Source organism: Odocoileus virginianus, chromosome 7, assembly GCF_023699985.2.
Source record: "Odocoileus virginianus isolate 20LAN1187 ecotype Illinois chromosome 7, Ovbor_1.2, whole genome shotgun sequence".
NCBI classification, from domain to species: domain Eukaryota; kingdom Metazoa; phylum Chordata; class Mammalia; order Artiodactyla; family Cervidae; genus Odocoileus; species Odocoileus virginianus.
Window position 1 is genome coordinate 15044685 of NC_069680.1, and position 16449 is coordinate 15061133.

General features: G+C 45.6%; 1 protein-coding gene across 2 annotated transcripts in view; it reads right to left on the minus strand.

Annotated features, from left to right (window-relative positions):
• Positions 1 to 12653, minus strand: part of GPAM (glycerol-3-phosphate acyltransferase, mitochondrial) — a 67149-nt gene extending 54496 nt beyond the window's left edge. The window contains exons 1-4 of one of the 2 annotated variants that reach the window (XM_070470158.1): positions 12260 to 12653; positions 4394 to 4538; positions 3213 to 3381; positions 1259 to 1360 (exon numbers count right to left, since the gene is read on the minus strand). The gene's annotated coding sequence lies outside the window, so the exon portion shown is untranslated. The remainder of the gene's footprint in view (positions 1 to 1258; positions 1361 to 3212; positions 3382 to 4393; positions 4539 to 12259) is intronic. The other variant, XM_020888207.2, reaches the window with a different exon arrangement.
• Between the last annotated feature and the right edge of the window lie 3796 nt (positions 12654 to 16449).

A 16449-nucleotide genomic window follows, 5' to 3' on the forward strand; every position in this document is an offset into this window, starting at 1 on the left:
TCATTAATGAGTCCTGGGCTTCATGGTTACAACATGGCCACTATTTGGACACATCCAAAATTAGAATTATTCTGAGCTATTAATTAAAGCTGGACAAACTATATTATCCAGAACAATGAAGGGTCTTGGGATGCTGAATATAAAACTTAATGTATGGTTTTAATCTGTGCTTGCTCCATTTCCCTCATCTGTAAAATGAAACTAATAACTGTACAGACTTTATAGAGTTACTCTGCAGAATAAGAGTTAAAATCCATAAGGCTGTAGGATGATGTCTATGAGAACTATATAATGTTTGCAGTCATAATAATTTCCAGGAAAATGTGCAGGTCCTCTAGAAGGAAGGTTGCACTTGATCCAATATCAATCCCACTTGCTTTCACAGAACAGGCTTGATAAATGTGATTTTTGAGAATCACCAGCTTCCCCAGCTCCAACTCTACAAATTTTCCTTTTCCACTTAGAAAAGTTCTGAAATTTTCCTTTGAAACTCACACTGCAGATTGAATCAGTAAAGTCTTTATAGCAGTAGTTCATAACTTCTTAGAATTAGGGAACACTTTGAGAGTCTAATGAAACTCTAGACTTTCTCCTTTTAAAAAAATGTATATGTGAAAAGTTTCTATTACATTTCAGGGGGCTCATGACCCCCATCCATGATCATTCATGGACCCCAGATTTTAAGAATCAGTGTTTGAAAGCATGGCTTGGAAGACAGCCACCTTCATATCTTGCTCTTTTAACAATGTCTGAAACAAAATAAGACAGAAACACATACTTGCACATTGTAAAGGAAGTATTAATTACTGTTAGCCAGGGGGAAAGGGGGCCAATAAATAAAGGGTTTTGATGAGGATAAAGATGATGGAGGAGGAGGAGAATGAAGAAGAGAACACGAGAGGGAGGAGGAGTCACCCCAAGTGAATCAAGGTTGATAAACTAAATGCACACTTCCAACTTTAAGTGAGCCACACATGCAGCAGGGCTTTGAACTGGCAAATACTGTGTGACTGTTATTATTGGCAACTCAAGGCAGTTTATCTGATTGTATCACAGCTTTCTTTTCAACCTCAAACAGGTAAAATATTATCACTGGGGCTCTTCACCCCTGTTCCTTGGCTCAGACACAAAAGAAACGCTAATTATGGGAACTGAGCTGTGAATTTTGAGTGACCCTAGGGACCAAATGATTATCTGGTTGTCTTAAGTTGTGGGAAATTTGTTAGGGGGTTTTAAAATTACATTAAGTGTTTTTTACCTTAAGTGCTCCACCTGGAGAAGCATTCAAGTCTCCTGATAAAGAATGATTTGGAAGGGGTAATAGCATCGGCCAGAAGACCTCTGGGGTGAGTCAAGGGTACTGTAAGGAGAAAAGCCCAAGTGAGGTGGGTGTGCCCAGCCGGGGTGGTGAGATGGGTTTGCCACTCTGACTCCAGCTCACGAGGGCCCCTACTCGTCTCCTGTTTCTAACAGTAATGAATGCCAGAAACCCAAAAGGAAGAATAATATATTTACAACAAAGATCACAGAACAAGGCCAAGGACTCGGTTACATTTCTGCCCCATTACCATCTTAGATTGCATCCATGCCTCTAAAAGCCATCTTCCCAGGGTCTCCAAGCAATGACATATTCTTACCTGTGCTGACCTCTGCTCCTTTGTCTTCTACCATCACCACCCCCTGCTCACTGTGCCCCCGTCCCCAAGGCCATCACTTTGTTCTTGGACCCTCCCAAGCTCACCCCTGGCTCAGGGCTTCTGTATTTATTGTTTCGGCCAGGAACATTCCTTCTCTAGATAGCTGCATGGCTGACTCATTCTTATGTTTAAGTCTCAGCTCAGGTAGCAACTGAGCTGACTCTGTCCCCTGCCCTGTCACCTGTTTTATTTATAGCACTCGTCACTAGCTGGAAATAACCTCTTGATTTGTTTTCTTCATATTGTCTGTCTTCTCCATTAGAATGTAAGCTCCATGAGTATGGGGATCATCTATGCCTTGGTCACAGCTGCAGCACCCGAGGCTTAGTGCAGGGAAGGCACTAGACATGTACTTGTTGGCTAAAGGAATGAATGATCATCATAATAGCTACATTTATTGAGCTTTTTCTCTGTGCCAGGCACAGAGCTGCAACTTTTTATAAATACCATCTCACTGAATTCTCACAGCTGCTCTCTAAGGTGAGTCTCTCTTATCCCCATGGTACAGATTAGGTATCAGAGAGGTGATGAGGCTTTTCCAATGTCAAAGCGAGTGAGTAACTAAGACCTGATTTGAACCAAGGTGTATTTAACTCCAACGCAGACTCTCTAAATTAGGAATCAGTAGCCTTTTTTTTTTTTCCTGTAAAGGGTCAGATCATAAATATTTAAGGCTTTGCAGGGTCTCTATCACAACTACTGGACTCTGTTGTAGAAAATAACCATGACAGACATAAACAAGGGGATGTGGCAGCGTGCCAACACAACTCTGTTTACAAGTGGGGGAAGGGTTTGGCCTATGATTTACAGATCCCTCCTTTACGTCATAATTCTAGCTATGCTTTCCTAGAAGGGGATTAAACACATGAGGAGGAGGGGAGTTAAATAAAGACATCACAATGTGTGCTCGTCAAATAAGAAAGACAGAAAGTGGATTAACTAAGTTTAAAAAGGCAAAATAGACAATGAAATTCTGGTGGGAGTTGTGACTCTACTACTCTACTGATTCAACTTCTCAGCTGAATTATAACCATCACTGAGGATAACTGGAGAGTTTGGTGTGGACAGGGAAGCCTGGCGTGCTGCAGTCCGTGCGGTCGCAGAGTCAGACATGACTGAGCAACTGAACAACAGCAAGTTATGTTGTTTGAACCGCGGTCCCGTTCATGTTGTAATGACAGGTGATCTCACCTGCCAACATGCGAACAGACCCACATACCCTCCATCCCAGCAGTCCCAAAGTAGGCGAGATTGAAGGACAGAGTAAGCCAAGGCACCCTGATTGCTAAAACTGTTCCTCTCTCCACCATTGAGCCTGAAAACTTCAGTCTCTTCTTCCCAAGCAAATATCTGAGTTCACTAGCAAGAGGTGAAAGACCTGAATCACAGGTCGGAGCCAACCCAGAGACACCTCTTGAAGCCTCATTGAGGAGGTGAACATACTGGGTGCCCAGATGTTTAATCAGAGTGGCTCTCGAGACTGAATATCAGCATGAAAGCAAAAGGTCAACTCACCAGAACCTTGAGCCTGGGTTGAAAGGTGAGAGCTGAACTTTGGGAAGATGGGAGGCAGGAACAAAGGTGCTTTCTGTAGTGCTTAGCTGGTGCGTGGGCAAAGGCTGGTATGGACTGGAGCCGTGGAGGACAAAGCCTCCTCACTGCACAGTTTTCCTCTCGGGCAGCCCTAAGGCATCAGAAACATGGTGGATAAAATACTCATTTCTCTCTTACCCTGAAGAAAGAATCCCTCTGGAAACAACATGTGATTCTTTTTCTTTTTTTTAACATATGATTCTTATCTTAGACCAACAGGTGAATTTTCCTCAGTCTGTATGCAATTTTCTAAACATGGGCTTTAAATGTTTGAAGAATGACAAAGATTCAAACCTTAGTCAGGACCCTGAACCTTCTCTTCTCCGAGGCCTGCATGTATGCTTTCTTATAAAATCCAATTCTCATAAGAATGCTGCTGAGTAAGTTTAACCAGAATCCCCACCTTTGACCTCTGATTAGGTTCCTTATCCTCTGCCATCCCCCCAGGTGCTATCCAACACCTTAGACTTTCAGCAAAGAATCCTATTAGGTCAGTCCGCCCAGAATCCCCCTCATCCATGATGTTTCCTCTTGGCAATTTTCTACCCACTGACCCCAAACCTGCTCCTTAGCTATAAATCCCTACTTGCTCAGGCTGAACTTGGAATTAAGCCCAGTCTCTCTCTCCTACTGCAAAATCCCATTACAGCAGTCTCTATATTTATCACAGTGGTCTTGAATGAAGCCTGCCTTGCCATCTTGAACAAATGTTGTTGATACTTTTTTTTCTTCTAACACAGAAAGGCACCTCCAGCATGGTAGAACCAGCGTCTGAAGGGGAATCTAGAGATGCAAGATCTGCATTAACAAGCAAAGATGTCCTGGGTACCTCTTCCCACTCTCTTTTTTTTCTGAGCCTATTTTCTTATCAGTAACATAGCAAGTCAATTTTATACCTTTTCATCCATCTTTTTGTCTGTTTAACATCTACTATAGGTATTGTTATTAATATTCATATTTAAGATCCTTTCTACTATTATAAAAATTGATTTCTATTGAATACTTGGTATTTACCAGAATTGTGCCATATGCTTTCCATATGTTCTCATATTTAATTCTCACAACATCCCTATGAGGAGGAACCCTTCTGATTGCAGACTCACCTGTATGACAGCTCAGGTTCAGGAAGGTAACATAAATTGCCCAAGGTCAACTGGAGAGTATTTGGCAGAGTTGGAATTTGAGCCTGAACCTTTTTTCTTTGAGAACTGCACTGTCTTCATGAGCCTTGGAGCCCCTGGTCAGGGTCTAAATGGAGAGGAAAAATGCAGATTCAAACTCTCTTACTTAACTTTTTATTACTGCACCACAATTTCTCTCACTGATTTAGGCTATAAAATACCAGGGTGTTTTTCTTGGAGGAGATAGTGTTGGACCTGCCAGGGATGTTCAGTGCATGGTCTTTGCCCTTGAGATGCTTAAAACCCAGGAAACGTGATAAAACCCATGACTTTATCCAGGCCCCAGGAGTCCTGATAACCCACAAAGTGCTGTCATCCTCAATGCCTTAGAGTCATTTTTGTGCTAAACCGACAGCAAACAATGGCATCTACAAATCTTTGGTTATTGGAGAATCTTTTCTCTCTGCTAAGGAGAGGCAGTCCCTATATGGATGGACCAAGTCAACAGTCTAGTGATACAAGCACTCCTTGAAACAAACTGTTAAAATTTATTTTTTGAAATGACGTATCCATGTTGACTTGACAGGGAGGATGTTGCAGGCACATGGTAGGATAAAGGTAGATTCCCAGAAACAGAAGAGCAAGGCTGGCAAAGTTACTGGTTTGTGCAGAGCTGACTCTTGGGGTGGAGGAGAGAAAAGAGGAATGATTTTAATTATTGAATATCTATACCATCTAGGTGCTTTTATATACACTAAGCATTAGGTCTTGGCAACAATGAATAGTTTCTATTTGACAGATGAGGCTAGCAAGATAGACAATGCGAATTTGTATGACTCAGGGAACTCAAACAGGGGCTCTAGAACAACAAACAGGGGCTCTAGAACAACATAGAGGGTTGGGATGGGAGGGAGCTGGGAGGGGTGTTCAAGAGGGAAGGGACGTATGTATATCTATGGCTGATTCATGTTGATGTTTGGCAGAAACCAGCAAAATTCTATAAAGCAATTATCTTTCACTTAAAAAATAAATACATTTTTAAAAAAGAACATTGTTTCAATAAAAACTAAAAAAAAAAAACAAAAACCCAAAGAGGACTTCTAGCTCTTTTTTTTTCAAACTTTACCTCAGTGCCTGTGTAGACACCTTCCTACTCTAATTCAGATTTTCATGAAGCAGATGGCACTAGAATACCAGTATATTTAGGCTGTAAAAACTAATACAGTGCAGAACATACAATCTCAATAAAATAGGATGAATTAGCAACTCCTAATGCGGTTTCTCAAACTTAGATGTCATCTGATCCAATAGTTCCCCACTGGGGATATTTGGAAATATCTGGAGATACTTCTTGTTATCACAGAAGAGTGGAGGTGTACTACTGGTATCCAGTGACTAGGATGCTGCTAGCATCCTGCAATGCACAGGACGGGTCCACAAAAAAATTATGACCCCTAAAGTCAATAGTGCCAAGGTTGAGACATTCTAATCCAACCAAACGTGATTCACTAGGAAACCATGACCCAGAAAGATGAAGAGACTTATCCAGGGCCACACATCAATCATATGGCTGGTTGATGACATCCCCTGGAGCCTTCTACAATTGTTTCTTGCCAGACCTCAAGGCTAACCAGCCAGAAGGCTGCCTGTGGTAAGAGAGACCGGTTCAGTGGGAAGGAAAGGTCATGTTGGCATAATGGCCTAGGTAAACCAAACATAATCACACCAGTTCAAAAGGACCACAGCTCTTCAGTCTGGATCATCCCCTGAATAAGCAGCAAGGGAGGTTCTGGAACTAGGAGACCAGAACTCAGAACACAGAGTATTCACCTGGAAGCCTTTACTGCCCACCAGCTTCATCCTCCCACTCCTTCCTTTCCTGAGGGTTGCAAAACAAACACAATCATCAAGTCAAAAAAATTTTTTTCTTTTAATAATTAAATAGGCAAGTTAAAAATATTAATGATTAAGTGGTCATATTAGGTCAAGTAGAAATTGGCAGAAACCGAGTCTCTCTAAAACATACTAGTCATTTGCATTGTCATTGTCACCATCAACAATTTTTAGACCACTTGTGTGTCAAGAGACATGCTGGGACCCAGGGGAGAGATGGGCAGAAGGAGAAGAAGGTCTCCACCAGAAACACACAGAAGTTATATCCTTGACCCCAAGAAGCATTAAGTCCAAATGATAGGGTCTCCTTTGCAGTTGCCAGCACAGAGCAAAGCCCGCATTGCAAAACAGGTCAAACAAAGCCCTTCTTAAAGCAAACCAGCTAAAACTTGTATGAGTCACTCATTTTAAACACCTTTTAACACAAACATTCAACTTTACCCCAAGAATTTGGACTTTACCACTTGTATAATATTACTGGGATTTGGTTTGCCTAGTGGAAATTCTCTTCTATCCATCAAGCCTCGGGGGCGGAGGGGGGTGCGGATTTTCAATGCCCTAGATAATACCTGGAATGGCAGGTAACCAAATGCAATATGGGACTTCATCTAACAGAGCAGATGCTTGAACCCCAAGGTCCCCTAACCTAAGAAGGTAGGCAGAGGGCCCCCTCAAAAGGCAACTTTGAGCTAGAGTACCAGCATCTTTTCCAGTAAGTCTCTAAGCTGCATCTCAGTGGAAGATGGGGATCTCAATTAACACAATTCTGCAAGATCAACTTTTATCTTGAAATTTTAATGAAAAATTAAACATCCTGATAACAGTGAGTACTAATGGCTTTTATTTCCATCGCAAGTGCTTTCTGAGACGGATAATTCCCTTTTAGATTTTCATGAGTTTGACCCAGAAATTGGATATTCAAGGCATTAAACATACAGAAGCCTGGGCCGCCAAGAAAACAGTAGAGTCTATTTAAGGACTGGGCTGCCACAGGCAGCTAAGTGTCTTGGGGAAGTGAGTGGAATTTGAATACAGCGGCTCTCCCACTCTGCTGCAGACTAGAAAATCAGATACTAAGACAGACGGCCCAGGGGCTCCTGCTTGGGTTTGGACATAAGTGTTAATTTCAGTGATGAGCAGCTTCTTGGGCAATGATTCCCAAACCTTGAACTATCGCTTTTTTATTCAGCCCAGTCAAAATATTCAAATTCAACTCAGCAGAAATGGACAATCTACAAACATCATCATGTAATAAAAGAAAAAAAGTTTTAACAGTCCAACAAGCAGGACCGACAGCTTCTCAGAACAATGGGAAGTTTCTCAAACTGAATATCCACGGCCATCTTAAAGAGCTGCTACTTTGTCCTAGGTCTTATGTCATCATAGACTAGAAAAACCTCATAGACCAGCACCCATCTGCAGTCTGGAGTCTGGGTATTGTGAGCAGCCACTGGAGCCGTGTGAAGAATTAGGCTTGAGACTCAGCTTAGAGAAGACACTCCAGGGCAAGGGTAGGAAGGAGTGAGGGGGTGAAAACGCGGGGACAGCAGTTCCCCTGAGAATAAGCTGCTCTGCTCTCTGGAGGCCCTCAGCGCATTGTACTGTCACAGCACGTTGCTTGCTTAATTACCCGTCTCTTCCACTGGGCTTTGAGCTCCTTGAGAGCAGCGTCTGTGCCTTGTTGCCCCGAGTCCCAGGGCTAATGAGATGTGGTCGTGTGGCAAGGGGGCCCTGGAAGGAGCAATGGCAAAGCACAAGGGACACACAGTGCTGCTTCAAGACCCACATGATCTGAGGATCTGGAGGGCACATTTTCTATTATCTAATCATGCATGCAGTTTCTACCTGGTGGAGTGAAAGGGGTTCCACCTCCATCCTACCTGGCAGACTCATCCTGAGTATCAGCCCACAAAATAATTAAAATGTGCCCAAGAGGAGCTTGATGGGGGTCAGGTGCCAGGGGACCCCTGAGCGATGGCTCAGGTCTGATCCTTGGTCTCTGAAGCTGTTTGGGCAGCAGCAGGACTACAAGTGGGAGCAGCCAGCCTCCTGCCCACTTGCTGCTCGATCCTCCTGTTTCCCCACTGCCAAGTCTGAGAAGGGTTCTCATTTCAAGGTTTTCACTTTTCCCAGACCCTTGTTCCTCATAGTCACATTCTGGAATTGACTCAAAGAAAAACATCATTGACGCTGTTACCAGGAGCTCCCAGGGTTAAGCTCCACAACAAGCTCCCCTTCCCTGCAGAGAAAGTCCAGCCCACAGGAAAGTGGATGTTGCTTTCTTTCAAGATTCATTTTGGGTGTTTTGTTTGATTTTTTTAGTCAACCTGAGTTCTGGCAGGACGCTGAAGCCCAATAGACAGAGCCAACTTCAGCTGAACTTCCTGCCAGCCCCACCGTCCACTGGATGGAAGCCAGATGCAAAACTCATGCAGCAAATGTGCTGAGAGAAGGGGAGGATAGGGTGGGGAGACAACACAGGAGCCCAGGAATGATGATTAAGCGCTTTCATTAGCTGACTCAGTGCAACAACCAGGAGCCCCGTTAAACATCTGAAACGCAGCCTAGAGGCTGAAGAACTAGGTTCCACGTTGATGGGATCAGTGAAGGCGTTGGTTCTGGGAACTGAATGGTGATGGTGAGTTTCCCATTGCAAACATCCTGCCATTTTCCGCTTTTGACCTGTTGGGGAGAATTGACCTCAGGGTACCACTCACTATTTAAAGTCTTGCTGGAAATGGTCTTTGTCTAGTGTATTATTTACGGCATAGCATCTCTTCTCCTTTCTCAACATCCAGTCTTCTGTGACTCTCCCACCAAACAGGGTCTGAAGTCCTGAATCCTGGTGAATTCAGTTACATGCCTTAAGATATCAATCCTCCTGCCTGCTAACTACTGCCTGCTCCCTACTGCCATGCCTGCTCCCTTCAGCCATCACTGGCGAAAACACTGATGGCCCTGGGAGGTCCTACTAAGCCTTGTGACCACTGAGCAACAGGTGGGAGTTGGCTAGCAGACAACTGAAGGCAAAAGAATGAAGCCCCGGCTAAGGAAGAGGGGATGGAGGGAGAATTGACTTGTTTCTGAAGATCATGGGCACAGGGTCCCCAGTGGGAAGGTGAAAAAGAATTGAAGATGCTGACACCGTGCTTTCAGGAACTTGAGACTGACCATTTCCTTTCATCACTCTCTGCAGGCTCAGGCTTCCTGTCACCTCCCGGAACTTCTGCCTTTGTCTGGAAAAAATGCTAACCAGCTCCTTACAAGAGCTGTCCGTGAAGCCCCGGCCAGAGGGCCCACAAGGACACTGTGTGCAGTGGGAAAGGAACATGGTGCTCCTGGGAGGCTGGGCGGGTGGGGAAGGGGGGCAGCCAGAGAAGATGATGTGCCCACCCCGAGGTACTCGCGCCCCCACCCACTCTCCTCCCAGCCTGTCCGTGCTTGGAATTTCACCAGCAGAGAGGACCGCCCCAGGTGGGTTAATCATCCAGGATGGAGGTGTAGGAACCTGGGGGAGAAAGACACTGAGAACCTGTTTTCTGCACCCCCAGCCACCCCTGCCATCCCTGGGAAGGGGTTAGGGATTTTCAGCTGATAGCAACAATCCCAGGGGAGAGAGGATACTGGGCGCCAGCGACGGAGTAGGATGTGAGGGTGCTGGAAAAAAGGGATTCTAGGAGACTGGCCAGCTCTTCCTCTGTCCTCCTTGAGTTTGGGCCCTGCCTCTCTCCAGCAGCGGAGGCAACCAGGTAGAAGAGCACTGGACAGGGAGTCAGGAGGCCCCTGTTTCATCTGCCTCAACCCTGCTGCAGGTCGAGGACGGACACCAGAGAGCAGCAACTCAGTCTCAGGAATCAGTCGGCTCATCAAAGAGGACTTTCTCACTAGCTCTCCACCCGCATCTGAATCAAGTCCTTTGTTCTTTTTTCTCCTCACAGATGGGGACGATCTATTTATTTGTGTGATTGCTTTGTTTGTTTACCACCTCTCATCCCCCACCCTGTTGAACTGTAACCTCCCTGAGGGCAGGGAGTGTTCTCTGCCTCATTCTCCACTGCATCCCAATGCCCCTCACAGAGTAGGCACACACTGCTGCTTAACGAAAGCAGATTCTTTATTACCAAGGTAACCCCACGAGAGAAGTCTTCGAACCACTTTACAGATGAGGAAACAGGGGCTTAAACAATTTCAATAGTCAGTGGAAAAGGCAAACGTCAGCCGTGGATCTGAATGGCCCTTCCCCCACGCTGTACTATGTTTGTAACAAAAATGACCAGATGACCAGACAAGGGAGGTGCCCTTAAACTGTGGGCATTGGCTTAGGCTTTTCAGGCTGTGATGCTGTAGGACCAGACTCCCAAGATGGCTAGAAAAGAGGAGGTGGGAGGAGGGAGAGGGGTCTCTCGAGAACAGAGAGCAGCTCAAAGCTCAAAGCCCAGGTAGGTGCCTGGTCTTGCCACAGCAGGTGCCAGATCAGGATAAGGAATCATAACTCTGTGCACTGGGCTTATCCTCTACCTCTTGACATTTCCCTGAAAATTATGAGGCAGAAGCAGGATTCACTTTGATGAACTTCTCAGACCAATGACTCTGAAGAGTCTCAAGAAATCCAGCGGGCTCAGTAGAGAAAACTCCCTGGGAACCACCAAGTGTCAGCAGGAAGAAAAACCGCCATCCTGTGGGGCAGCTTTGTGGAACCAGGTCCTGATACCCTCCCACAGCAGCTAACAGAGCAGGGACAACCTGGATACAAACGCTTGAGAATTAAGGCAACACAGATGGAAACATCTGGAGATTAAGACAGCCACTGAGACAGGAGAAGGGCAATGCACTTGGCATGGCTATTTCTTCATCTAAAATGTGTAGGGAGATATCAGTTTTAAGAATAACCATTTACCATTTGCTGTTTAGTTGCTAAGACATATCCAACTCTTTGTGACCCCATGGACTATAGCCAGCCAGGCTCCCCTGTTCATGGGATTTCCCAGGCAAGAATACTGGAGTGGGTTGCCATTTCCTTCTCCAGGAGGTCTTCCTGATCTCATATCCGGATCGAACCCATGTCTCCTGCATTGCAGGCAGATCCATTACCACTGAGCCACCTACCATAAAAGGCTCCTTTTCCGCTTAATGCCAAAATAAAATTGTTTTTTGTTTTTTGGGGTTTTTTTGCATCATATTCCCCCTCCTCAGCCACCTCCAGATAACAACTGTCTAACAATTAAACAAGACAGAATCCATCCTTTCAACTCTCTTTCATCTTCACTCCAAGAATGGTTAGTTAAGTCCCTGCTCACACCACAAAGGGCCCTGCTTTCATCTGTAGCAAGGAAGTTCTTTGACATCAAGCTGTGTCTGCCTATCTCAAGCTTGAAAAACACCACTGAGGTGGGACTATGATGAGGACAAGAATGGACAAAGCACATCAAACACAGATCCCAGACAAAGTGGGAAACAAATTCTCCTAAACAAGGAACTCAGCCCATGCTTCCTTGTCCGATGCCAACATCCCAAGGATCAGTACCACCAAGAAATGCCTCTGAAGTTCAGATGTGACAATATTTCAAGCTGAAGCAAATGGATTTCTCAGCAAGTGTGCAAAACCCTCTTAGTAGTGAGCCAGGGAGGAGGATGACAAAGAGGCCAAGGGAGCAGCTAGACCTGGAAGGATTTCATGGGGACAGAAGCACACAGACCTAAATGGCACATCACCAACCATCACACTCACACCCCTCCAGGTGCAAACATCTCATGCCTTGGCTCTGCCTTTCCATAGAATTCCAAGATTCTGACATCTCTTTCCTTCTACTTCCTTCCTCCACGTCCTTTGCCTTTCCCGGGCAGTTCTCCACCCCAGCCCTGCCCCTAGCCCTCCCACTTCAGCCCCATTTCCCAAGAAATCAGAATCCCCTCCTTCCCCCGCCACCGATTTTTTTTGTTTGTTTGTTTAAATACCTGTATCTTTGACTCTGTGCTGATTGAAGAATTATTTCCAAGCAGCTGATGAGCAAAGCCGATGGAGACTCTGGAGAAGACTGCTCCAGTCGGGGTGGGGGATGAAAGAATATCTCCTCTGGGTGCTTGTTTGTATGGCCAGAAATGGAAGGACTTTGGGTGCTCGGTAGTAACCTTGGGAAAAAAAATCCCCAGGCGGCAACAAACTCTCCCAATGCAGTTTTGAAACACCACGGGAGGAGGAAGCCCTCTTTGATCAAATAATAACCAGCCAGAGATAAGGCCCACTAGGCCGAGCCCAGCCGGCCAATCACACACCTCCTTCCCACCGCAAGGACAAACAGACCCAGGCTTCTCACTCACCCAGGAGTGAGTTTCAGGGCTTGTTATAATTTAATGATGCTGCCACTGGTGTCTTCTTGACTTTGCCTGGCGGGGCTTTCTGACTAGGAAGTGAAGCTTGCAACTCAGGAACCTCACTCTCAGTGGAGGCACCCGGCCAAGGGGATGCAGCTGAGGACCCCACGTGATCACCCAGCTTCCCACGCTGGTGCTCCCACCTTGCCCGAGAGAGTCCTCCCTGCACCTGGGGGGCAGCTGGGGTCAGCAGGGGATGAGCATATTTAACTCATGTGACCCAAAGAGGTGGCAGAGACCCCTGTGACTCACCCTCATGTGTTGGAGATGCTTCACAGGCATTTCTTAGGGGCCCTTTGTTAGCAGTGACTTTGAGCTTTTCTCCATCCTCCAGCCTTCCCAATCACCCTCCCCTTCCAGTGTTATCAGGACTCACTTAGGCCACAGAGGTATATATAGAGAGAGGGTGGGTTCTGGACACTTAACAGGCCTGGGAGTAAATAACGGCCCTCCAGCTCTTTTCCAGGTCACTGTGAGGTTCTTACAGGCCCTGAGGAGGTGTAAACAAACCCTTCAGTAGTACTGTTATATGAGAGGTTAATATCTAAAGGAACCCAAGGAGCACCCTCTTTGGCTTTGTTGTGTTTTTATTTTTTGATGTGCACCCGTTTTTAAGAGATTTTATTGAATCTGTTACGGTATTGTTTCTGTTGTATGTTTTGGTTTTTCGACCTCGAGGGATGTCAGATCTTAGCTCCCCCACGAGGGATTGAACCCATGCCTCCTGCGTTGGAAGGCAAAGTCCTAACCACTGGACCATCAGGGAAGTCCCAAGAACCCTTTTGTTAGTAAGTAACACAGCATCGATTTTAGGGCATTTCATCACCCCCCATAGGAACCCCTTTCCACTAGCAGTCACTCCCCCTCCCCCAGCCTCCCCATCAGCCATTCACTCAACAATATTTATTCAGCATCTATCCCTGGAGGAACACCAGGGGTGAGTCCTCCACCCTCATGAAACAATGTGATAACATAGGAGGCAGGAGTTTAATAGAGTCTTCAGCATATGGAGCCAACAGCAGGGCTGTAAAGGGGGCTTGTCACAGAGGATCGGCTCCCCGCCCAGGGCAACAGTGGAGAAACCAGCAAAGGTGCAAGGGAAATGGACTCAAGTCAGAGGGCCCCATGCAGCCAAACCTTCCCCAAGGGAACTTCCTGCAGATATCAGACTGGGGTGGGGGGGGGGGGGGAGGAAAAGCAAAATTTTGTCTTCTCTCCTTAGAAAAAAAAAGACTGTTTTCTATATATTGGGTTTCCCTGGTGGCTCAGTCAGTAAAGAATCCACCTGCAATGCAAGAGACCTGGGTTCAGTCCCTGGGTTGGGAAGATCCCATCGGAGGAGGACATGGCAACCCACTCCAGTATTTTTGCCTGGAGACTCCCCATGGACAGAGGAGCCTGGCGGGCTACTGTCCTCTGGGTCACAAAGAGTCAAACACAACTGAAATGACTAAGCACAGCATATATATATTCTTATGAAAAATATTTCCCATATGATGCAACTCTCCCATTTTAAGTATATCATTCAATGATTTCTAGTATATTCACACCGCTGTACAGAATCAGTTCTAGAACATTTCATCACACACACCCCCACCAAAGAAATTTTTTTCTCATTAGCAGTCATTCCCCATCCCTGCCCTCCATTCCCACCTCCGCCAGCTCTTGGCAACCACCAATCCACTTTGTCTCCCGCGGATTTGCCTATTCTGGACATTTCACATAAATGGAATCATACACTATGTGGCTTTTGTGACTGGCTTCTTTCACTTGCCATGATGTTTTCAACGTTCACTTTATTGCTTTTTATTACTAAATAATATTCCATTGTAAGAATATATGACAATTTGTCTTTCCATTCATCCATTGATGGACATTTGGATTGCTTCTACTTTTTTTGCTGTTACAAATAATGCTGCTATGGACATTCATGCTCACATCTCCACTCCCTTTTTTCCCTCAAATTCACAATCTCATAGCAGGGAAATAAAATGAAACAAAGCAAGTGAGAGAACTAGCTTTTGAAAGACATCTCTCTAACTGGAAGGTGGAATAGCACAGCAGTGGCTAAGCCTCCAATCTGTGTACATTTTCACAACACGTGAATTTTCACAATTCTCTCTCATGTAATCCTCTCTCTAACCCTAGGGATGAGGGAGGTTTCATTTTTATTGCCACTTTAAAGATAAGGTCATAAAGAATAAGAAAATTTTAGTAACTTGCCAAAAGTCACCCAGTAAAGAAATGAGCCAGAATTGAGTTCTCTGTTCTTTCTACTCCAGCTCTTCTCACACAAAACAGGCTTTATTCTTTTATATACTCAGACTTGGCTTCCAAGATGCATAGCTCAAGGGCGTGGGGGTACAGAGGAAGAAGAAGAGAAATGAAAGAAAAAGAGATTTGGCATTATTTATGGAGAAAGTGGAAATTAGGCCAACAAATAGTTGTCATTGTCTGCATTTAAAAAATTTGTACTTAAGGCTCAGGAAGATTAAATATCTTATCTAAAGGCACAGAACTAGTGAGTCAGCCATCGCTGATTTAAAGGCAGCTACGTGATTTCCAAATACAGGCTAGATTAGCTTCTTTTCTTCCTAATATCTAACCAAGAGTGGTAGAGCTCTTGGTTATTCAGGTGGGAGGAAGGATTAACTTTGGAGGGAGCACTGCAGGTGAGGGTGGGCCTGGGTGATAAAGAGGCCATACACAGAAGGGAGTGCAGAAGGGGATAAAAGAGAGTCTGAAGATGCAGAGAAAAGACAACTATGGAGAGAAGAGCAGAAAAGCAAACAAGAAAGAATGTGGAGCGAGTCCAGCTGAAAAGCTGGCCAAGTTCCCAGCTTGTCCCATGGCCAGGAATGTTTCATCCAAACCCTTGTGGTCACTTGATAAACAATATGAACAGATGTTCTGAGTGCAACAGTGTGGGAAAAATATCAACCAGGGACAGAGCTAGAGAATCTATCCAGCTTCTCATCCCCTGTCCAGTCCCAATCAAAGAGCCCAGCCATGTACCACCCAAGAGGGATTCCCTGAGGAGTAGGTGGGCAAAGATCTCTGTGGGGGAGAGATGAGGTCAAACAGGCTGGGTGAGCACAGGTAATGGCTGGACACAGCTCACCTCCCCCCAAGGTGGAGATTCCAATGTAAGTGCTTCTCACCTGGGAGTAGGGATGACGTAGGGATGACGGCATGAATGGCAGGGCCGTGGGCATGCCAGAGGTCTGGAACCAACCAGGCGTCTCGTGGCTCTGGCTCTTGACTCATTGCACCAAGACCATGCCAACTATACTTGGTTTCCTTGGGCCCATCACCTGCAGAATTCAGTATACAGAAAAGGACTATTAGCTCAGTCGGTAAAGAGTCTGCCTGCAGTGAAGGAGATCCAGGTTAGATCCCTGGGTCTGGAAGATCCCCTGGAGAAGGAAATGGCAACCCACTCCAGTATCCTTGCCTGGAAAATCTCATGGACAGAAGAGCCTGGTGGGCTGCAGTCCATGGGGTCTCAAAAAGTCGGGCACGACTGGGCGACTAACACTTACTTACACTTACTTCAGTGCACAGCAGGCAAACCACTGTCAGGAAAAGAGGGTTAGAAAATCTCCTTAAGGTTAGGAAGCAGACCTAAACTAGTCACAGGACTCTCAAATCTCTAAGCCATCAGCAAGATCCACTTCTGGAAAATGATGGGCTATCTTTGGAAAGTCTGCATCATGGGCCAGGTCCCAGTAGACACTTTCCCTGTCACATTTTCTCTTTACAAAAACCTATAG